At 38.2% G+C, this 24,060-nt stretch overlaps 1 protein-coding gene across 1 annotated transcript in view; it reads right to left on the bottom strand.

The window, feature by feature from the left end:
- EPC1 (enhancer of polycomb homolog 1) overlaps window positions 1-23,000 on the bottom strand; it is a 112,978-nt gene extending 89,978 nt beyond the window's left edge. The window contains exon 1 of the mRNA XM_053572459.1: window positions 22,691-23,000. The gene's annotated coding sequence lies outside the window, so the exon portion shown is untranslated. The remainder of the gene's footprint in view (window positions 1-22,690) is intronic.
- Between the last annotated feature and the right edge of the window lie 1,060 nt (window positions 23,001-24,060).

The following is a 24,060-nucleotide window of genomic DNA, read 5'->3' as shown; positions in this document are numbered from 1 at the left end:
TGGTAGCATTTATTTAAACTAGATTATGTTAATTTACTGTCAACTCATTAAACCATAGATGACTGGCACATAGTGAATACCTTACTGTGTATAGCCTGGGCATTAGTGCAAGGTTGTTAGCGGCAGAAGGATTAAAAACGTGTGTGAGAGAAAAATCACACGAGTAACCTTTATGTGCCTTAAACACTCCTGAATAGGCAGAACATGCCACTTGAGTAGTAGTTTTACTAAGCAACACACATACAAATGGTGCATCAGGGGCAGAGGGAGGAAATTTAGAGGACCAAGAAAAAAATGGTTAATGAAGTAGAAACTTACATTGGAAGGTCAACATTTATTAGTGAGTAGTAATGACTAACAGGGAGGACAACCTTCAGGAGAGAGAACGTAAAGAGCTGCTATTGCCTCTATGACCTGAGGAAGGAAATTGTTTATTTTTGTTCTGAAAACTGGGGCACAGAATCATCTTTCTTTCTTTTTTTTTTTTTTGTAGAGACAGAGTCTCACTTTATGGCCCTCGGTAGAGTGCCGTGGCCTCACACAGCTCACAGCAACCTCCAACTCCTGGGCTTAAGCCATTCTCCTGCCTCAGCCTCCCGAGTAGCTGGGACTACAGGCGCCCGCCGCAACGCCCGGCTATTTTTTTTTTTTTTTTTTTGGTTGCAGTTTGGCCGGGCCGGGTTTGAACCCGCCACCCTCGGTATATGGGGCCGGCGCCCTACTCACTGAGCCACAGGCGCCACCCCCCTCCTTCGTTCTTTCCCTTATTCCCACACACATTTATTTGTAAACTACAACATTTTTGCTATTCCAGGAAATTTTTTTTTTTTTTTAATGTTGGGGATTCATTGAGGGTACAATAAGCCAGTTACACTGATTGCAATTGTTAGGTAAAGTCCCTCTTGCAATCATGTCTTGCCCCCATAAAGTGTGACACACACCAAGGCCCCACCCCCCTCCCTCCATCCAGGAAATTTTTATCCCTAAATTGGTGAGACTTTGCTATTCTGCTTTTGTTTTAATGAGACTGTATAAATTACTTCTTTTTTTTTTTTTTTTGTAGAGACTTTATGGCCCTCGGGAGAGTGCCGTGGCCTCACACAGCTCACAGCAACCTCCGACTCCTGGGCTTAAGCGATTCTCTTGCCTCAGCCTCCCGAGTAGCTGGGACTACAGGCGCCCACCACAACGCCCGGCTATTTTTTGGTTGCAGTTCGGCCGGGGCCGGGTTTGAACCCGCCACCCCCGGTATATGAGGCTGGCGCCTTACGGAATCATCTTTCTTATCACCTAATAAGTTAATATTTGTGAAATAAAATATATTTTATTTTTACCGTATTTATTCTTGTCAGTGCTACTTGCAACAATTATGTACCAACTGCTTAGGTAAACACTCTGAATCCAGTTCCTCCTGCCTTCCAGAGTAGAGAAAGGAAAGTGAGTAATTTCCAGTCCACAAGTGAGATTACAAGTGTGAACAATGACTCAGGGAGTGAGATGTGGAGAATGGAGCCCTGGGGGGACCAACAGCATCCCGAAAACAACCAGAGGGACAAGAGCCAGGAAAAGAACAGAAGCCTGCTCACAAGCTAAGTGAAGTCAACATTTCAAGGAGGCCAACGAAGAGGACAAAAAAAAATGAGGCAAGATCATTGGAAATTCATAGCAAGCCCAATTCCCATAGAGTGCTGGTGCGGAAAGGAGAATGTGTTGAGTTGAGGCAAGAATTGGAAGACTTATAAGCTGAGTGATGCCTGACCATGTTAATTAAACATTTACTGGGCAGGCCAAAGCCAAGTAAAAAACTGGAGTAATTTCCCTGTACCCTCCTATAATAATTTTGTAAGTCCTTGCTCAGAAGAGTCAGACCACCTTGAAGCCAGAAATTAGTTAAGCTTCAGTACACAGCCAAGGACACAGAGTTACAATCATCGGTAGCACCTCCTGGGCTGGAAGAGAATACCTATCTTCTATTTTCAAAGTTGCGGAAGCTAGTAAACAAAAGACCTACCTGACTTATCTACATGAGTTACTGACAAAGGTAAAAGATTTTAAGATTTCTTCTGAATTTTGTTTCGCAAGCATGAAACTTGACTCATAGGTCAAAAACAAAACGAAACAAAACAACCCAACCCAACCAAAAATAAGACAACTATACTGTACTAGCACACTTATTTAAATGAGATAGTGTATTTTGGTTTTGATTGATTTATTCATAAGAAGTTTAAAATTTTGATGTATTTTTTGTTTCTTCCAGTATTTCTGATTTATTCTTGGTTTTGCTTTTTATTTGCTTGTCTATAATATTGGGACAATCGTGTAGATTTCTGTTCTATGGCCTTTAACTTCTCAGTACTATTTGAGAATGTTTCCATCTCAATAAATATTCTTCTTTTATATATATATGTATATTTTTTGTAGTGACAGAGTCTCACTTTATCACCTTTGGTAGAGTGCCATGGCATCACACAGCTCACAGCAACCTCCAACTCCTGAGCTTAGGCGATTCTCTTGCCTCAGCCTCCCGAGTAGCTGAAACTACAGGCGCCCGCCACAACGCCGGGCTATTTTTTTGTTGCAATTTGGTCAAGGCCAGGTTTGAACCCACCACCCTCGGTATATGGGGCTGGTGCCCTACCAAAGAGCCACAGGCGCTGCCCCTAAAATATCTTTTGACAAAGATATTGATCTTGTGTATATTAACAGAGTTAATTTAAGCATTAACCTCATAAGGGACATTCAGTATGTACTGACTTCTTTATTATAAAGACACGTAAAATTATAATAGAACATTTAAAATAAAAAATGTGTTTATATTGTCATGGTTTAAGGCAAAGACAGAAATCCGCTAGTCTTTGAATAATGATAGTGCCACGTCTACACAAATGAAGGTTGGCATTTTTACTGTTCATCTGAGTAGATGGCAGACACTTGAGTCTTAAATGCCAATACTTCCTCCAAAATTTAGTTTAGCATTTTCCAAAAGGAGGCTCCTTAAAAAACTCATTCCAGATGTTCTGAGATGACAGTTACATTAAGAGTTATATATGTAGCATAAAACTAGTAAGTTAGGGGAATACTGCCTCTTATAGCTTCCTCTTTACATAGGCATAGGTTCATAATACCCTGGCTCGGAGAAGTCCTGCAGAAAAGAAACTCATTTACTCACGCTTAGCACACTATTTTCCAAAGTTTTCTTTTCTTTTTGAGACAGTCTCAAATTCTGTTGCTCAGGCTAGAGTGCCCTGGTGTCAACCTAGCTCACAGCGACCTCACACTCCTGGGATCAAGTGATCCTCCTGCCTCAGCTTGGGACTCAGGGGATCCTCTTGCCTCCACCTCCCCGAGTGCTAGGATTGTTAGGTGTGAGCCACTACACCCAGGCTTCTTCAAAGTTTTCTGACCCTGGCACCCTTCTCTTTGTTTCCTAAAAAGAACACATTGAATTTTGATTCAAAAATTTTTACTCTGGCTGGGCGCGGTGGCTCCCACAGGTAATCCCAGCACTCTGGGAGGCCGAGGCAGTTAGATCACCTAAGGTCAGGAGTTCAGACCAGCCTGAGCAACAGTGAGACCCTGTCTCTAAAAAATAGCCTGGCATTGTGGTGGGCACCTGTAGTCCCAGCTATTCGGGAGGCTGAGGCAAGAGGATGGCTTGAGCCCAAGAGTTTGAGGTTGCTGTGAGCTATGACGCCATGGCACTCTATCAAGGGTGACAAAGGTACAATTTCTCCGTCCATAAGAAAAGGACTCTAAACAGAATCTACCACCTACGTTGCTGCAAGGATTCAATGAAATGATTAACAAAAAGAGCATATCATGGGCCACAAATCATGCTTAATAAATATGTGCTATTTTTAAGGATATTTTTACTCTATTCCTTTGAGTAGATCATTGTACTTTTCTGAGCTTTATTTATTTATTTTTTTTGTAGAGACAGAGTTTCACTTTATGGCCCTATGGCCCATGGCGTCACACAGCTCACAGCAACCTCCAACTCCTGGGCTTAAGCGATTCTCTTGCCTCAGCCTCCCAAGTAGCTGGGACTACAGGCGCCCGCCACAACACCCGGCTATTTTTTTTTGTTGCAGTTTGGCCGGGGCCGGGCCTGAACCTGCCACCCTCGGTATATGGGGCCGGCACCCTACCGACTGAGCCACAGGTGCCGCCCAAGCTTTATTTTTCACACGTAGAGTATAAAACATAATCTTGTTGTGAAGCCTTCAAAACTCTTAGCTAACCTGTAGTCCCAGCTACTTGGGAGGCTGAGGCAAGAGTTTGAGGTTGCTGTGAGCTGTGATGGCACAGCACTCTACGAGGGTGAAATAGTGAAACTGTCTCAAAAAAAAAACACCCCAAAACCAAAAAAACCCCACAACTCTTAGCTAAGGCAAAAAAGGCATCAAAGTAATCCTCAAACGAAACCAAAGAACTATAAGGTAGTGTGTACCAAACTAATTTATACAAAATATTACATTCATCTTCTAGAATCCTTTTGTTTCCATTTAGAAGTTTTGTATCATTTATATTTTTAAAATCTGATGCTTCTTGTCCTCCATGGCCAAATGATTTATCAGGTGGCTGTACAGTGACTGGTCAGTCTCCTAATCTGGTCAGGCAAGCTCTCCAGGGGATCAGGGCCTCTCCCCACACATTGCTTCTCTGTTTTGCTCTCATCCCTTGCCTCAGGGTGAGAGCTTTGTGTAAAAACAGTGAAACTCTAAGTAACAATTTGCCTTCAGCGCAGCCATAGGGATAGTGAGACTCAGCTTGACGTACTGTGAGGAACACTGGCTTCAGCGTTTTAATCTGGATCCTAATCTGATGTCTTCCATTCACCACGGTTCCACAAACTATGTTCCTATGGAAATGATTTAATCTCTGAGTTTTAAGTTCCTCACATAAAGAACATTCATCCCCTTCCTTCTTAGGCCTTTATGAACACCGAATGAGATAATGTGGTGGAAAGTCTTTGAAAACTCTAAAGTGCCATATAAGCAGAAGGAAAAATACCATATTTTATTTCAGTTTCACCATGGAGGTTGGGGAGGGCACATATTCCCCAAAGGAAGACATTGGTATATGAAATCTATGACCTGTTCAAATCATACAGTTAATCACAGAAGATGTGATGGCTGGAATAGGGTCCTTTGAACATTTCTTTGAATAGGAAATCTTCAAGACAACACCAGAATTCCCCAATTTATTTTATTTTTTAATTGTGTTTTCTTCCCCCCCCTTTCATTATCTTGCTGTATTTCTGTCACTGCAGGACCATTCCAAACCACATCTACTCTGTTAATAACAAAATGTCAAGTTACCTAGCAAGTATATGAACCCAAGTCATGTAGCCCAGGTGAGTGCAATAGAAAGAGCTTTGATTTCTAAAAACACTCAGAATCAACAATCCCTCCCCACAGAACCAGGAAGACCAGGACCTGAATGCCTCTTTCCAAAGCAAGAGGTCTGTTGGCTTGGAAGATCCAGGGCTAAAATCTGTCTTAACATAACCTTGGTGTAAATGACCAAATTTGAAGCCCTCCAAGCCCTGCTGACCAAGCCAGCATTCCAAATCCTTACCTTTATCCCCCAACCCCTTAAAATTTGTCCCAGACCCCAAATTGGAGAGACAGATTTGAGCTCCATCTCCTGTCTTCTTGCTGGCCAGCCTCCCAATAAAGTCTGTCTCTTTTCAATTTGGTGCCATAATTTTGACTTCTGAGCACTTTGGACAGGGGGCTGTCTTGCTCAGTAACATTTCTTCACTGTATTCTAGAGAATGTCTGTAAAGTTAAGGAAATCTATGAGAAGTCTGTGTTGTTTAGTGGTAAGAAATTTACCTGTATTATAATTTTTTTAATACAATCTTTTCAACCATCATGAAGCTTCTTCCTTATCACCTTATCAATTTAGAACAGAAAATCAATGAAAACATTTTCTTTCTGAATTTTCTCTGCTCACTAATTTCCTCTATTTTAAAGCAGCAATAAATGTTGCTAGTAGATGATAAGCAAGAGCCAGTCAGTAATTCTAGCACTTTGGGAGACCAAAGCAGGTGGATTGCTTGAGCTCAGGAATTCGAGATAAGCCTGAGCAAGGCCCCGTCTCTATGAAAAACAGAAAGAACTAGCTGGGCATTATGGCAGGCGTCTATAGCCCCAGCTACTTGGGAAGCTGAGGCAAGAGGATCTCTTGAGTTCAGGAGTTTGAGGTTGCTCTGAGCTATGACATCATCGCACTCTAGCCTGGAAAACAGAGTGATACAGAGTGTCAAAAAAAAAAAAAAAAGAAAGAAAGAAAAAAAAAAGAGAGTTTTGAGCAAGAAAAGAAACTTTTTATCCAAGGTATGTGAGCCCTTAGGTCCAAAAAGGGATTGAAAGGTATCAGCAATCACATCTTACTCCCTCCCCTTTACCCTCCCCCACTAAATAATTAACCTTTTGAAGCCACTTCCTACGTGGGCTCTGGATTAACAGACACCAACTAGCCATAAAATGCCATATGCTGGACACCATAACTCATACCCTATAGTTCAACAGTATGTAGCCAATCACTGATCAATGTTATTTCTGTGAACCAATGAGAATTCCTGTTAAACCATTTCTATCAGCCCACTCCTTGCCCCATTTTGCCTCTAAAAATCTACTTAAAAAAAGGCTGAATGGAACCTTCCCCAAGGAAACTTGGAACTGTGTCCTGGGCAGCTGTCTTCACTTGGGCTCAAGGGAACTCTTTAAAATTATGCTGTGTGCCTCTACATCTTCCTTTAGGTAGACAGCTTTAAGAAATAATTCCGAAAAGATATAATGTAGTGTAGTGGTTAAAAGTTCTGGCTTCTGAGTGAAACATGATCTGGGTTTGAATTCCACCTGTTTTTTTTTTTTTGTTTGTTTGTTTTTTCTAGCTCTATGAACTTAAATGAAATGCTTAGCTGCTATGAGCTTTAGCTTCCTTGTCTATAATATGGAGATAATGACTAACTTTAGGCACTTCGACTTTGTTGGGGCTCAAGACATAACATATCCCCAAATATGACAGGAGGAGACTAGAAGATGCCGCTCCCAAAATACAGCAGAAGCTCTGTAAGTTGACCACCCACAGGACTATAACAAACTAGTCAACATAAGGAACTAGGTCTACTGTACTCATGCGTACATGTGGTGGTGTCCAGTCTATGAAAATTAGGTCAACTTAAGGAGGTGGTGAACTTGTAGAGCTTCTACTGCAGTAAGATTTCAGTAAATATTAGATATTGTTGTTATTATTTCACAAAAAAGCTGAGAATTTTTATTAATTATTAAGGAATAATTTTCAGTGTAGGTTAGGTAGAAAGTCAGTTGCCCAGAGTAGCATGAACCAGGTTCTAGTTCCCTTAATTTTAACAAAAATGGTAAACTGGGCTTACACCAGCTGTTCAGTCCTTCTCTCCCCCAAAGAAACCCAGATCTTACAAAGAAAGACATGCTATTCTGAATTTAAACGTGTTCTCCATGAAGGCTATGTTAACCAGTTCAATGAAAATATTTTAGATTGTACATAAAACCAGCACATTGTACCCCATGATTACATTAATGTACACAGCTATGATTTAATAAAAAAAGGAAAAAATTATATTCTTCAGTATTACAGTATACTACAGTGATAATAACAAAAGAATAGACTATGTTCATATATGATTTACTAGATTTATCTAGAAATATAATAAATCTTTCATTATATGAAAACAAAAAAATGCCCACATCACACCTAGTCTATACTGTTCCCACCCATTTTAATAAATTGTTCTGTTGTATAACTACTTAAAAAAAAAGTGTTCTTTCCTGAACAATTTTTAAAACCCTATCCTTTGCCGTCCATTCATAAAAATACTAGAGGACACACATACTTCATACTAGGCTTGTAGGGACGCAGTTATGTGTATTTCCAGTATCCAGTTTCCACTCTTCTGTCTTAATAGAACTGCCTGCGTTTGCTTTCTTGAGTTATTCCACTATTGTGCTTTTTCAAATAACTAAACTTTCATGACCTATTTGAGAAGCAACAGCTCTTCAGCATTCATTTTCACCTGTACTCTGTATAATGGTTTTTCTCAAATGTCTTCTTTTAACAAATTTTGAGTGGGAATAAAAAAAGAAACAATTTTAAGTACAGAGAAAATCTGACTTTTTAAATAACAGTATTGCCTTCATCATGTTGGTTTTTAAGACCTTTTTTTTTTTTTTTTTTCTGGGACAAGGTCTTGGTCTCTCATTCCGGCTAGAGTATAGTGGAGTTATTACCACAGTTCACAGCAACCTCAAAGTCCTGGGCTCAAGTTATCCTCCTGCCTCAGTCTCTCAAGTAGCTGGGACTACAAGCGTCTGACACAACTCCTGGTTAATTTTTCTGTTTTTTTATAGACATAGGAGAGCGTCTGACTTTTGCTCAGGCTGGTCTTGAACTCCTGGCCTCAAGTGATCCTCCCACCTCAGCCTCCCAAAACGCTTGGATGATTAGTATGAGCCACTGTGTCTCGCCAAGATTATTTTTAAAGAGCAAACAACTTTTTAAGCTAGATGACATTTTTATAATTAAAGTTATCAATAAATTAAAAATTAATCCACACTAGGCTCCCTTACCTGTATTAAATACATGTAGTGATTCATGAGCATTTTATTTGAAAAGATGTAGGTTCCTGGGCGGCGCCTGTGGCTCAAGGAGTAGGGCGCCGGTCCCATATGCCGGACGTTGTGGGTTCAAACCCAGTCCCGGCCAAAAACCACAAAAAAAAAAAAGAAAAAATGTAGGTTCCAATCTTGGCTGTGCCACCAACTAGTTGTATGATATTGACCTTCATCTCCCTAGACCTCAAGCTCTTCAACTTTGACAAGAAGAAGTAAGACTAAACTCTTTCCTCTCTCAAATTTTATAATTATCTTTACTTGTCTAAAGTTTGTAGAAAAAAATGGGGATACATGACATTTTTTAAATGTAAAAGTTAAGAAAAGATAATTTACTTTGAGATAGGTGATTACTAAAGAAACTAAGCCTTTAGTATTTTCTGACTATAAGTTTACACAGTATAGAAAGCACTTAAGAGGATTATAAGAGGAAATACAATTCTGAAAGACAGGTCCTAGGGAGTAATTTTAATGACTGAATCAAAGACACAATGGTCTTTTCTTCCTTAGTAATGCTTGACTCCAAAAACAAAAACAAAAGATTCCTATAGGATGATTTCGCAGAAGTGGGTTTGCTGTAAGCGGGGTTGAATCGTGATTTGAGGAACCTGTACAAATCTATCATCAAACTGGAAAATATAGATTCAACATTAATATGAAAAGAAAGATGAGAACTTGAAAATAAAAGCTGAAGCAGAAATGATCAAAGTGATTGTCCAGAAATAAAAGATCTGTAATTAGTCTGATCTCCTCACTAGGAAAATGCATGAAATTTCTCTGCAACAAATTAAGAAAATAATTAACACAACAGTATTGTTTAGGTACTGAGAAAAATACCAGATAACAAGAATAACAATAATAATAGTAAAGCTTTAACCAGTTTAACAATTGATGCAAATATGATGCAAATATGGAGTGAGTACATTTAAGTCTACATCAAAAAACTTGAATATGAGACCTGGTACTGCGGATCATGTCTATGATACTAGCACTTTGGAAGGCCAGGTGGGAGAGTCACTTGAGGCTGGGCATGGAAGCCAGGCTGGGCAATGACAAGAGCCTGTCTCTAGAAAGAATAAAAAAATTGAGCTGTGCATGGTGGTTGGGCCTTCAGTCCTGGCTACGTGGGAGGCAGAGGCAGGAGAATTGCTTGAGCCAGGGAGTTTGAGGTTGCAGTGAGCTATGATGATGATGCCACTACCCTCTAGCCAGGGAGACAGAGCTAGAACCTGTCTCAAAAAGAAAACAAAACAACCAAGCAAATAAACAAAAAACCTTGATTATGTTTTATATTCTGTGATAAGTTTTTCTAAGTTGTTTTGCTTACTGCAAGGATTGTATTTTGAACCCTGGGATATATGAACGAAAAAGATATTATTGCCCTTAACAAACTTACATGTATCCTGGTTTGAAAGGTAAAATTTAAAATAATTTGCTGTCTTTATACTCCTAGATTTACAAACAATTAAAATAAAATATATAGGGAATGTTTCATAAATTACAAAGGAATTTATTTTCATCTCTTTCCATGACATTGAAGAACTGATTTTTGTATTAACTAGCTTAAGCTAAAATTTTATTCATCATTTCAGATTCTCCTTAATAAAACTGGAAATTAATATTCAATAATCACGGGACAGTCAGTCCTCAATTTATTTGGCCATTTAAAATGACAAGTAGGGGGTATTCTATTAGTAAATGGAAAGAATTATTTATAATATGGCGAAATATAGGAAATAAAGCAAAACACAAAGGGCAACCCACACACGACCTCCCAAAACATGTGATAGAGGTTGAGAAGATCATGAAGGAATAAAGAAAGCTTTCTCCCTACGTGTGCAGGGCATGAAGCTGTGTGATACCATCTTCCTCACACAGTTGAGAGATTTCTGGTGAGTATAATGTAGCATTTAAAATGGCCAGTTCGGCTCAGCACCTGTAGCACAGTGGTTATGGCACCAGTCACGAACACCAAGGGTGGCCGGTTCAAAGCTGGCCCGGGCCAGCTAAATAACAATGACAACTGCGACAAAAAAATGTCCAGGTTTTGTGGTAGGTGCCTGTCGTCCCAGCTACTTGGGAGGCTGAGGCAAGAGAATTGCTTGAGCCCAGGAGTTTGAGGTTGCTGTGAGCTGTGATGCCACAGCACTCTACCGAGGGCAACATGGTGAGACAAATAAAATGGCCAATTCCAGAGCATAAAAAAAAAAAACTACATGGGAATTTCTGATTTTCCACTCTTAACATCACTACATTTCAAAACAGTAGAGATGAATTTCACCAGAAAAATATTAATATGATTTAGTGTAGTTCTGAATTTCAGATATAAAGAAAGCATTTCATATGAAAGTCCAAAGAATCTCATAATCAGAGAAACCTAATATTTAAAATTCCATATATTTGGTATGTAAAATAAAATGTACAGTAAGTTTTTTATTTAATTCATTATTTAATTCCAAGTTTATTTTCAAGCAGTTCCCAACTTTCTCACGAGGTCCTTCAACATAGCATCACTGAACTTGTGTACTTAAAAAAATGCAAAATCGGGTGGGGCCTGTGGCTCAGTGAGTAGGGCGCCGGCCCCATATACCGAGGGTGGTGGGTTCAAAACCAGCCCCGGCCAAACTGCAACAACAACAACAAAAAATAGCCGGGCGTTGTGGCAGGCGCCTGTAGTCCCAGCTGCTCGGGAGGCTGAGGCAAGAGAATCACATAAGCCCAAGAGCTGGAGGTTGCTGTGAGCCATGTGACGCCACGGCCCTCTACTGAGGGCAGTAAAGTGAGACTCTGTCTCTACAAAAAAAAAAAAAAAAAAGCAAAATCTTAAAGCCATATAAAGATGTGTTTTCCAGCTGAAACTTACACATTTGCTTTGAGCTCTGAGTTCCTATCAATCTGAAAGGAATATATCCTTTCACATAAACAGCAATGCCATTCTGCAGTGAGCCAGCCTAATACAGTGCAGCTGTTATTTTTTCTTTTTCTCTGTTAATTTCTATTCATTGGGGGGGAAAAGAATACTGTCAGTAATATAAGTAGCCTTGTAAACGTAAATTCATAATTGGCAAGCAATGTTACAAAATCAAATCTGTGTTCTTTCAACTTTTTGGTGCCCTCATGCTGCCCCCTGCTGCCCAGTGTCCACACTTACTGAAAATTATCCCAAACTTTCATCTTTTTCTACTTCTCTTTACTCCCCGCGTACAAACTTACCTGGTCAGAAATCCAGACCATTGGAGTTTTCATCTACAAAGCCAATGTTTCAATAGAATAATATAAGAAAGAGGTAGATCTCTCCTATTTATGCCTTTACCACTTTCTGGCCAGGTAAGAATTTGAACTGGTATCCTGTGGGCAGTGACTGGTACCCAGATTCCCTAGTTTGGGGTCCCAATCCTTCTCTCTCCTGGTTCCAAGCTATGATGATGGGCCACCTCTCTCCTACTTTGCAACCCCTGCATGTTATGGCTACTCTCTATCAACACTGGACTTCAAGCTACGTCTCCACATGTCACGTACGGTCACCTCACACTGCTTTCTCAACCTGGAATGTCTCCTCTCAGTTTCTATGAGGTGTCCCAAAGGTCATCCATAAAGTCGCCATCTAGAGGGAAATTGTAGCTAAATATGCATTTACAAAACAGTCATTACAAAATTTTACAAAGAGGTGCCCTTGTAGAGAATATTTTCTAAATAAGGGCACATTTAGCTACAATTTCCCTAAGTAAGGCAACTTTATGGGTGACTTTAGGGACATCTAGTGTATGTTGAAAGTCCACCGGTCCTTCAAGGCTCCAGTTATAGCTGTCTTCTCCATGAAGTTTGTTTACTACAATTCCCACATGCTTTTCTTTTTCAGTTCTGTCTTTAATCCTTTAAGGCTCAGCACAATGGGGTTTTTTTGTTTAATGTAGTAGAAGTTCAATAAAGGTTTATCTAATGAGTGAAAAGCAGATAATAAAGAAACCTAATTCTTGGAAAGGCTATCTGACTCATTGATTTGTAACAGAGTCCCTGGAGAAGTAAAGGGAGCCTCTTTAATACTGCAAAATCCATATACCTGAATGGGGTGATCCTTTTAATTCCCATCATACTATGTAAGGCCTATTTTGATCTCTGAAAATCAGCTGTGCTTATGAACCAATGAACTTAGAGCACATATTGAGTACTAATGGCAAATCTGGCACTATTCTAGGCACTTGAATGAGTTGATTCATTATATTCTTGTAATTATTATCTTGTAATATAGAAGAGGAAACTGGAGAGTCTGGACAATTAAGGAACTGGCCTAAGGCTATCAGGTAGTAAAAGGCAGTGCTAGGAACTAAAAACAGATCAGTCAATTCTGGAAGTTAAAAAATCTTGTCAATAGGCCAGGTGTGGTGCCTATAATCCTACCACTCCACGAGGCAGAAGCTGGAGGATCCCTTGAGCTCTAGAGTTTGAGACCAGCCTGAGCAAGGGCAAGACCCTCTCTACTGAAAATAGAAAAACTAGCCGGGCATTGTGGCAGGTGCCTGTAGTCCCAGTTATTTGGGAGGTTGAGGCATGAGGATTACTTGAGCCCAGGAGTTTGAGGTTGTTGTGAACTATGATGATACCACAACACTCTACCCAGGGCAAAAGAGTAAGACTCTGTCTCAAAACAAAAGCAAAAACAACCTTGTCAATAGAATAACCCTTTGAATTGAGACCACATACTCAGTGAAAGCCACAAGGGAGATTCAGTTATCTGTATAAGCTGCAAGAGTTGATGGTCCTGCAAGACAGAATGTGAAGGAACATGGCATTCTGCCAAGTTCAAAGGTCTCTAGATGTAAAAGACGGGTACTTATCCTCAAAGATTAAGAAGCGCAAAATCCAAATATTTGTCAATTGATGTAGCTACTTGTGTGGGGATCATAGATTCCAATGTAACTCGAAAATAAGTAAAGATGTGTCTCAACATCTAAGGCAAGTAGGCCTTGAGAATACCCTTTTTTCAAATACAGTGAATATGAGACTCTATCTCAAAAAAAAAAAATAGGGAGTCAAATACAATAAACATAAGTAAGCCTCAAAATATCCCATCAGTGTCTCAGATAAGGATCTAGTCGTGCTCCAATCAAAACCTCTGCTCATCAAAAAACATCAACAAACTGAGAAGCAGACCAAAAATTTACTTGGGAAGGCAACACCCAAAATTGGTAGGACATCCTGTCATTTTAACATGCAAGCATTTTCCTTTTTTTTTTTGAGACAGAGTCTCACTTTGTTGCCCTGGGTAGAGTGCTGTGGCATCTTCATAGCTCACAGCAAATTCAAACTCTGGGGCTCAAGCGATCCTCCTGCCTCAGCCTCCCACACAGCTGGAACTACAGGAGCCCATCACTGTCCTGGTAGTCTTCCTAGTTTTCGCTCTTGCTCAGGCTGCTCTTGAACTCCTGAGCTCAAGCAATCCACCTACTTCAGCCTCCCAGAGTGCTAGGATTACAGATGTGAGCCACCATGCCCAGCCCACGTAAGCATACTTTTATCCCAGAACAGTTTAGAAAATCCTGTTGAAAGCACAGTTATGTTTCTTGGTGGAAATAATTGCACTGTTTAAGAACATTCGACCTAATAGAGTAAAAGGTCAGCCGATTAGCCTTTTAAGTAGAACTCCTAGTAAGTTTACATGTAGTATTGAAAGATTAAAAAGAATGTAAGAATCACCATATTTAGAAGTTATATCCATCAGATCCATAAGACTTCCTTAACTTTTTGAAAATATTTACCAAGTGCCAAAGAAGGCAACCATATGTAGTAAATCTGTAAATTCAGTGTAGAAAGTAGGGAGGTGTTTAGTTAAGTAATGCTGCAAATAAGATCAGATATAATTTAAAGGACCATGATTTGTAAAGAAAATAAGATTTATAAACTAAATTTAAAAGAAAGATTCACAAAGAAAATAAGATTTATAAACTGAATTTAAAAACATAAGGAAGAACTACTGTTGAATACGTGAATTAAATTTTACATATGTATTTTTTGAAATTCAAAATAATTTCTGAATAGCCTTTCAATATACAAGACTCCCTCTGAAGGGCACCAGGAACTCATAACCAAAGAGCAGTTGTAGTGCTCTCTTTCTTCCAGCCAAAGTTTGAGTGCATTAGGCTGTCAACTAACTGCTTTACTCACCAGAACTGGTTTGACTGTGTCATTATCACCAGAACTGGTTTGTCTGTGTCATTATTTTTTATGTAGGTTCAGACCTCCTTCAGTGCTTAGGAAATGGACTGCAGCTTTTGAAAGTTGCAAAGAAATAACAGGACCAATCTATTGATCCTCCCAAATTTTTGGTTTGGTGGCTTCCTTCAATATCCATTAGGCTGCTCATGTAATTCAGCAACCCTAGCTGCATATTAGAATAACACGGACAACTTTTGGAAAATACTTATACCAAGATTCCATTTAGACCAATTAAATGAGGATCTCTTAGGATGGGGCACAGGCATTTTGTTTTTGTTTTTGTTTGAGATGGAGTCTCACTCTGTTGTCCTGGGAGGAGTGCCATGGCATCATCATAGTTCACAGCAACCTCAAACTCTTGGGCTTGAGCAATCCTCTTGCCTCAGCCTCCCCAGCAGCTGGGACTACAAGCGTGCACCACCATGCCTGGCTAGTTTTAGTATAGACAGGGGTCTCACTGTTGCTCGGGCTGGTGTCAAACTTCTAAGCTTGAGCAATCCCCCACACTGGTTTACCAGAGTGCAGGTGGATTACATGTGTGAGCCAAATCTGGCTGGCATCTTGTTTTTAAGTTTCCGAGTGAGTTTCCCTACAGGCAGAGTTGAGAACTGTTGGCATAAGAGTGTAAGCCTGCCATGGTCAGAAGGACCCAGGGATGTTCTGGACCACCACTATTTGATATAACTTTCTGCATTCACAGGAATTTTCCATAAATCTGTGATTTCCGTTATGGTAACTAAAAGTGAGATGTAGGAAGCAATGGGCCACCTGAAATGTGGATAGTGTAACTGAGGAACTGAATTTTTAAATTAATTCAAATTTAAATATACATAGCCACCTGTGGGTAGTGACTACTGCACTGAACAGCACAGTCCTGACGTTTTAGGGCATATTAAGTGATCTGATTCTATTATTAAATAGGTGCTGAATGACTCTTTGATACTGGGTCCCACAAGCTCTAATTTACTACTCATGCCTCTTTGGGGCACTTCAGACAAGTTTCTTGACCTTCAAGTGGGATGGTAAGATAGCATGAAGCTTATATTGGCTTCAGAGAATAGCAAGGGTACTGAATCTGCTGGGGTATTTTTCTCATTGATGTTGGCAATTCATTTCTTGAAAAATGAGCAAAGGCCTTCAGAACTAAAAATTTCTCAAGTCTCATAGCTTAATAATGGAGCAGTAAAGCAATTAAACCCTTGGAAAAGGGCCTCTTCACTCCTTGGCATATTATAGTGTTTTTCGACGGGGGGTTGTGACCTCTGTCTTGGAGGATGGAGAGTTTCCAGTGGACTGGAGGAGTGGCCTGAGTTTCAGAGCTAAATATAGGTCATTGGCATGGCAGCCTCACTTTCTCGGTCTCATGGATACTATGTCCTATTAATGAATCTGGGGCGTTAGTGGTTGGTGGGATTAAAGTCTTGAAAGAAAAAAAAAACAGCAAAAAATGCCTAGGACACAGAAGCCTTTTTCAGATGGGACTTGCTATTGAGCAAAGCTAAATTCTATTTTTAACTATTTAAAAAAATTACTCATAAAGTATAGATTGCTGTTTAAAAAGAAAAGTAAAAAAAAGTGCATGCATGGATTGTTGGCAAATAAATCTCAAATATGATACTAATGCTGAGTACAAAGAAGAATCTCCTTTCAGGTCACTTTCTCCATGAGGCCTGACCACCCTGTTTAATATTTTGATGTATATTTATTCATTATATTTGCCAAATACTAAATGATACCTCTTAAAATGTTTGTGATCCATACTTAAAAGCAAAAATATTTATCGTGGCAGGCATCACTGGGTTCTCTAGAGTGGCTTTTCAAAGTGTTAAAGTGTGGCCCCTGGACTAGAAGTATCAGCATAATCTGGAAACTTGTTAGAAATGCAAATTCTCAAGCCCTAACACAGACCTACCAAACCAGGAACTCTCAGGGTGGGGTCCAGCAATCGGTTTTAATAAGCCATCCAGGTGATTCTAGGGCATAGTCAAGTTTGAGATCCCCTGATCTAGAGTACAGCAAATCTCTCCTTCATCCTGGCAAATGTCACAGAAGGGTATTTATCCCAAAGTTGATAAAGACCAAAACATTTCAGTACCTAAAATTGACCTTGTAAGTTGTGAAATAGAAGCCAATATTCCATTTGGGCCTACTGTTATAAATGATGAATTTATCCACTTCAACAAGGCCATCCTTAATCTCTAGTCTCTGATATTTTTCCCCCTGTAAATACTCAATTTCTGAAAGAATTTCATGAGATGTTCCTGAAAAGATGAGTTGCAATACAGGTATACCTCAAGCAAATGCAAGATAGAAAATTTCAGATATATACGTCTGATTATTAGATTTATAAAATAATAAATTAACTAGAAGATTCAACAGCAGTATCACATGGTGCTCTTAAAATACATGTCAATTTACAGAACACCAATTTACAAATATCTAATGTGATGATAAAGAAGAGGGAGTAAGTACACAGTTTCTGATTTCCGATTTCCCAAGTTCAAACCTTAGCTTTCTCATTTACTGTGTGATGTGGGCCAAGCCTCAGGTGTGTAAATTTCTGTATGCCTCATTTTCTCATCTGTAAAATGGGCATAATAATTGTCCTATCTCCAAACTTTGTTAAAGGATTTTAAGAGACAGTATTGTAGAAGTAGCATTTAGGCTAGAGCCTAAACAACAGAGTAAGTCCTAATTAAGTGTTACTGTTATTGTGTTTTAAATTAGCCCACCAGGGACCAGTCTAATCATTATGAAAACAGATATTAATGTTTGATCTTTCAAGGATATGTACAGAAAACAGTTAAAGTTTATACAAAGTAAATAAGAGCTAATGATATTGAGCACCAGATACTCACCAGCCTTTTATGCACTCTCCCCTGGCCAAACCAATCAAGGTCATTTCAATTTCCTTGTCAGTGACTGGTTAGGTATGAGCATGCCCTACGAACCCAGCCAATGAGCTATAAGGTACAGTATGCTGGACAGCTTCTGGAGCAGGAATTATTCCCTTATAAAACAATGAGTAAGAGGAACTCTCCTTTCTTTGGAAACTTTAATATTAGGCTATGATGCCTGGATCTGCAGCAGCTGTTATAGGACTGAGAGGAACAACACTGCTGACATTATGGCAATGTAAAAGTATGGAACCTACCAAGGTTGACGACAATGTTGAGCTGTTTACTCAACAAAACCTACAACTGACATCCTTCCTGAATACTAATTAGTTGAAAAAATAAATGTCCTTATTTTTTTTTGCCATTATCAGTAGGGTTCTACGTTGGTATGAAAGCAAACTAAGTAATGTAAGTATAGATTAATTGGCTCTTTGACAAAATAATTTGATGGCTTTATTCCTGAGATCATCCTAAACATATGGAGAATCCTTAATAAATAGTTCCTTCTCCTTTGATTCATTTGTATAGAAAGAACATCAGTCACAATTTCCTGCTCAGTAACTCATGTGTTTAACTAATTAGCCATTAGCTAAATGTCTAATCATACTGTCTTCATAAATTAAAATGTTTTTATTTTTTAAATATCTGATATATATCACTAGAGATTATTACAGAAGATTTTAAAATAAAAATATTTTAGTTCTAAAATAACACTTTAATACTACCTGTATTTCCCTGCTTAATCTTTTCAGTTTATATTTACATTGATATTTATTTCATGACGTGACTAAAATATACAAAATAAGGCTCTATGGTGTTTTTTAAAAGGTTTTCATCAAATGGACCTCACAGGGACATGCCCCAAACTTCTACCACCTTGCCATAGGAATTTACACTAAGTAACCACCTACATAGCATCTATTTGAGCTATATCTAAAATTTCAGAGCTATTTTCCCCCCGTTATGTGAATGTTTGGTGCCTAAATAATGGTCCTTCAATGGAAGACTAGGTGTCAAATCCTGTATTAATAGATTTAATTTAAATTATTGTTTACTCCAGAAATTTTAGCAGGCCTTCATTCCCAAATGGAAAGCTCACACATCTAAGACCTTAGATTTAAAATACCTTTACAACTTTGTACCATATTGGACTATAAACTCCAATTAGAGCAGGAATCCTTGTCTCTTTTCCTTAATAGTATATCCTAGCTTCTTATCACAATAGCACATAATAGATTGGGGGGGGGGCATCTAGAATAAACCCTCAAATAAAAATGATTGTTCAACAAATCAAGTATAAGATATTCCTTTATCTTTGTCATAAGGAAACGATTTTTGTGAAAGCATAAATCTTGGCTTTATCTTGCCTTTAGATTCTCCATTTGAGAATCATTTTGGAAAGATCAAAAAACAAAGTCATCACACAAACACCCATTTTGTAAACTATTTTCCCCTTCTCTTCCCAAAACCACGCTGAGGACAGTAGTGTATCTGCATAGTCTTATGGATATAGCATAGTCCTAGTAATATGTCTAGGAAGCAGAGGTAAATATGCCCAAGAAGTAGGTACAATTGGAAACATATAGTACAATTTTAGGTCTGTATTAAACTTGGCTTCAGAGGTAAAATTTTTCCTTCTTCTAAAAAAGTTAATTCCAAGATGGATTAGATTAATCCTGGCTGGTATTTTCAGCATTTTCTATTAGGTCATCTAAGTATCTCTAAATGTTTCTTCCCTTTGTTATCTCATTCTACCATTACCCATTACCTAATGGGTTTGGCTAACCTGAAATTTCTTCAATCTTTAGCAATACTAATGAATACAAATTAATAAATTGGGAAATTATATTAGTTCATTACGGGTCTTAATATAATTTTCAGTTCATTTCTGTTGCTGACCAAGTTCCATAATTTCAAGCACACTTTTGTTTTTCTGACATTGTTCATTGTTTTGAATTTAATTTACACATTTTCTATGTCTTTGGAATCATTTCTTCTTTCTGCAACCTGTTTTTTAGTCATTTCACTACTCCTTAGCCCCTCCCTCCATTAGAGGGATGGGCTGGATGAAAAAATGATATGACATTTTAATACAGCCAATTTTGCTTCTTGCTGCTATCTCTGATAAAATCCTATGCAAGAATGAAAGTAGTTCTTAATTGTTGACTGAAATGACATTTGGGGATTATTTAAAAATAATTTTTTATTGTCCATCGTCTAGCAACTGCTACCATGAAAAACTGAGTTAGTTTTCTATATGCTAAATTTCATAAATAAAGGATTTTTAATGACAAAAGCATAGTTTATTATAATAGTTCTAATCATCATCACACCACACTCATGAACTAAATGTCTATAAAAATGTTATCAATTAAAAGAAATTAATGACCAAGGAATCAGAGCTAAAATGAAGCTCAAGGTGGATTTTAAAATGGAGAATAATATAAAACAGTGAATTGCTTTTGCCTCATAGATTTAAATCTCCTTACTTACAGAGTGATGTAAAGGTCACATATAAAAGAACCTCTTTAATATAAATATCTGTGGATGATTTTAAAGAGTGAAGATTTAACTATATGAGTTACTTCATAATCAATGATGTAATAGGCAATCACGTAGAGAACAAAGAGCATTGCATAGCTACATATGGACTTCACAGCATCAATTTGTTTTTAAAAAGGGGGTTATGTTGTACAAACATTTTAATTTTCAGAGATTAAATACAATGAAAAATATCACCACTCTGAATAATAGAAATCTCAGTATTAATTATGTTGAAAAGTATATTTAATTTGGTAGATCAACTTCAGAGAACTAAACTCTCCAGAATAACCAGAGGGTTAGACAATATAGTTACACCTGCAGTAGTCCATTCTATAAATAATCTATAATGTCAAAAATCAGTCTTGATGGAACATTCACATTCTACAAAGGGATAAAAATGTTACGGTGAACATTTTCAAATTTTTATAGCATACTATGAACAAAATAGGCATAATACATAATTATTTTTGAAGTTCAAGGCAAGAGATGTACAGATAGATTATAGGGACACAAAATCACAAATACCATCTCTAGTCATTTTCACACATTCTTTTGCATCAAAATGTTGAATGATTAAATAGTGAAATGAGTATTTATGTATTTAAAAGTGAATAAAAACACTAAATAATATTCCTGAAATGTTCCCTTTTTCAAGAAATAATCTATTCCTTCAAATAGAAAAGTAGTCCAGGGCACTATTTCAGTTGTTTTTATTAAATTTGGCAAAATAATGTGTTTTAAGGTCCAATTACTCCCACTTTCTTTTTGAACTAAGGACATACTACTACCTTCATAAACAACTAAAATGTTTACAGAGACCAGTAAGAGCTATGTCATATCGTAACACATTTTTGTTCTTAGGAGGCTTTGGGCCTAAATCCCATGTTCTCTAATCAGATAACTCTCAATAAGAACAAAGATGGAAACGATATAATACTGCATTTAGACATATGAATATCAAAAATTTAAAGTTAAAAGAAATTGTGTACATAGGCCTGAAAAATTATCTAATTCCAAAATATTTGCTCTTTTTTTAAACAAGGCTACCTGTAAATTCAATTTTAATACCGTTTCAAAACTAAATCAATCAACAATGCAATAAAGTAGGCATTATTTTATGACACACTACTGGAAAATCCTCAGGAGCAACTTAGAATAGTTATTTAAGAAATCCCTCGGTTCAAAATGAAATTCAACTTTTACAATGTTCAGGGAACTAAAACTCAAATGTTTTATTAAATTGAAAACTGATTAAGATGTATGATTTGTAACAGAAGGAAAATACAAAATGCTACTGAGGAAAGGAAAAATCAGCTGTTGATTATTTAAGAATTCTGATGTAGAGATAATAAATCAGATCAGATAAAACACAACTGCAAACTGCATGCCTCTCCCCAATGTTCTCTGGACTGGCTGTGACAACATGTCTGCTCTCCCCATAGTTCACAGTTCACAGAAAACATTTAAATAACACAACGGAATATTTCTACTGACCAAATTGAACTTTCTTTAAGAAAATAATAAGATAAGAGACTAGATCAAATCTTGCCCCACCTCTTTTTTTTTCTTCCTTTTTTCTTTTAGTGAAACTGACATAAATTGTTGAGGAGCACTACAGCGCCACCAACACAGATCAATGCAAAACAAAAAAGATCTCCCACCGTGTGCAAAAAGAAAAAAAAATTAGAAAAATGCCAAAAATTACAAAATGTCTCCCAAATGTACCTTTTGGAGAACAACAAAGATAGATTTGGAAAGATTATCTTATGAAGAGATTCAAAGAAATTATATTATATAGACTCTAAGTTTAGATCTGATCAGCAAATAAAAGATCCACTATTTGGTAACAGCCATAACTTAATATAAACCGGGTTATGTCAACCTCCACCTTCATTATACCAAGGGCAGCTTTCCTGTAGTTTGTATCCAAGTAATCCATCAAGAGAACCACAATAGGTCTATTTTTTAAAACTACATCCATAGTTTGCCTTCTTACAATTTAGTCCTGGACAAATTAGGCAATACACAATTTTTATAAAGAGGATATGCACATATTTGGCATTACCAACATTGCTGGCACAAAACAAGTCCATCTTGAAACATCTGAGTTCCTCTGTAGTTCACAGTCATTAAAGTATTATGCATATTATAAGTATATAGCTTTAATAATGAGAAAAAAAAACTATTTTTTTTTCTTTTTTGCCTTTTGGTAAAAAATTATCCAGACAAGATTAGGTGCAACGTGCAGCGATCAGAGCTAAAGAAGGAAAAAATACAAAGATTGATTTTGTTAGAAGAAACACAATGAAAATCCTTTCTGATCTGGCGGCCCGTTCCAAGACTTAATGACATCAATGTTTAAAATCACAAACTTACCCTTAGCGTAGGCAAAGAAGAAGGCAGTTCTTGAAAAAAAATTGTAACAATATAGGCTGGAGACTTGTGTCCCTAGAAACAAGAGCCTCCAGGCAGCATAAGGGTCTTCCAACATCTTTAAAATACTGGGTAAATAAAAAGTAAGACTTTCTTCCATGATCGGTGGTGGAATGGGGTGGCTTCCCCCAGGATCCGAGGGCGTTTGGGAAAAATCGGAGAAATATCCACACAAGATTAAAAGCCGAGGAGGCAGCGGCAGCGAGAAGACTCTGGGGTTAACAACTTTGCGATGGCAAGCAGGCGCGCTCTGATTGGCTGGGAGGGCAGTGTCCTACAGACTGCTCTGTCCCCCGCTGCCCCCGCCTGCTGCAGCTCGGAAAAAAATGCAGTGTGTGTGCCATTTTACACTGGGCTTTTAAAAGCACAGCCACCCAAATGACAAAAGTCTAAGCTCGCTCTTCAGTGACACTGCAAAACAATAGCCCCCACGACTGCCTGTTAGCTTGCGGGGGCAAAGGCTCTTGGAACATCCTTGGGCACATGCTCGCTTCTTGTACGTGTGCACCCCCCCACCCCCCAGACACACACAGATAATGTTTGCCTTTTAAGCAAAGGGTTCTGTCGTTTGCCAAAACGTCGAGGTCGAATCTGGATGCAGAGGTGGCCATTTAAAAACTATTTTCACCCAAATATAGATATTTTTTCCTTTTTGGATCGGACATCGTGAAGATAAGCAAAAGAGGCCAGTCATCCTTGAACAAAATTCATGACTCCTTTAGTTCCCGAGATCATGAATGCCTCGAAAAAAATATATATTATTCGTTAACCGTCGTTACTACCATTGGTGCATGGAAGTGAAAGAAAATAATGAATTTGGTGGGTGAATGAAAACAATAGGCGGACTCCCGCTCCCCGCCTTCCGCCCCCCCCTTTAAAAACTGTGTTTCAAAAACCTTCACGGGCTGGCAGAATTCACCACTCTGCCTTACAAACAAAATGGCTGTGGCACTGAGTTTTTTTGGATCCTCCCACTGTGCCTCCTCCCGGACTCCAGGAAGTGGTAAAAATCCAAAGTAAATACCGTACTGAAAGTACATTGTGGAGTCTGAACTCGGGGAAAACCTTTTTCTAAGGGGGTCTTAGAAAGGTGCTGTCTTTTATTCGTATTTTTTAAATTGTTTTGAAAAGAACATCAATCACTAGAGATTTACTTGACTGTAATTTGAACTTCCTGCTTTACATATTTATAAGGTCTTTCACCTATCTTGGCAGGCTTTCAAATTAAGTGGGCTGGGAAATTGGATGCTCTGTCTCGGTGTGAGCTGAGTCAGGTATTTACTTGGTGGTTGCCACCGGGCTTTGAAGTAAGG

This window comes from Nycticebus coucang, chromosome 20, assembly GCF_027406575.1.
Source record: "Nycticebus coucang isolate mNycCou1 chromosome 20, mNycCou1.pri, whole genome shotgun sequence".
In the NCBI taxonomy this organism is placed as follows: Eukaryota; Metazoa; Chordata; class Mammalia; order Primates; family Lorisidae; genus Nycticebus; species Nycticebus coucang.
The sequence above is the reverse complement of the archived record's forward strand: the minus strand, read 5'-3'. Positions and strand labels throughout refer to the sequence as shown.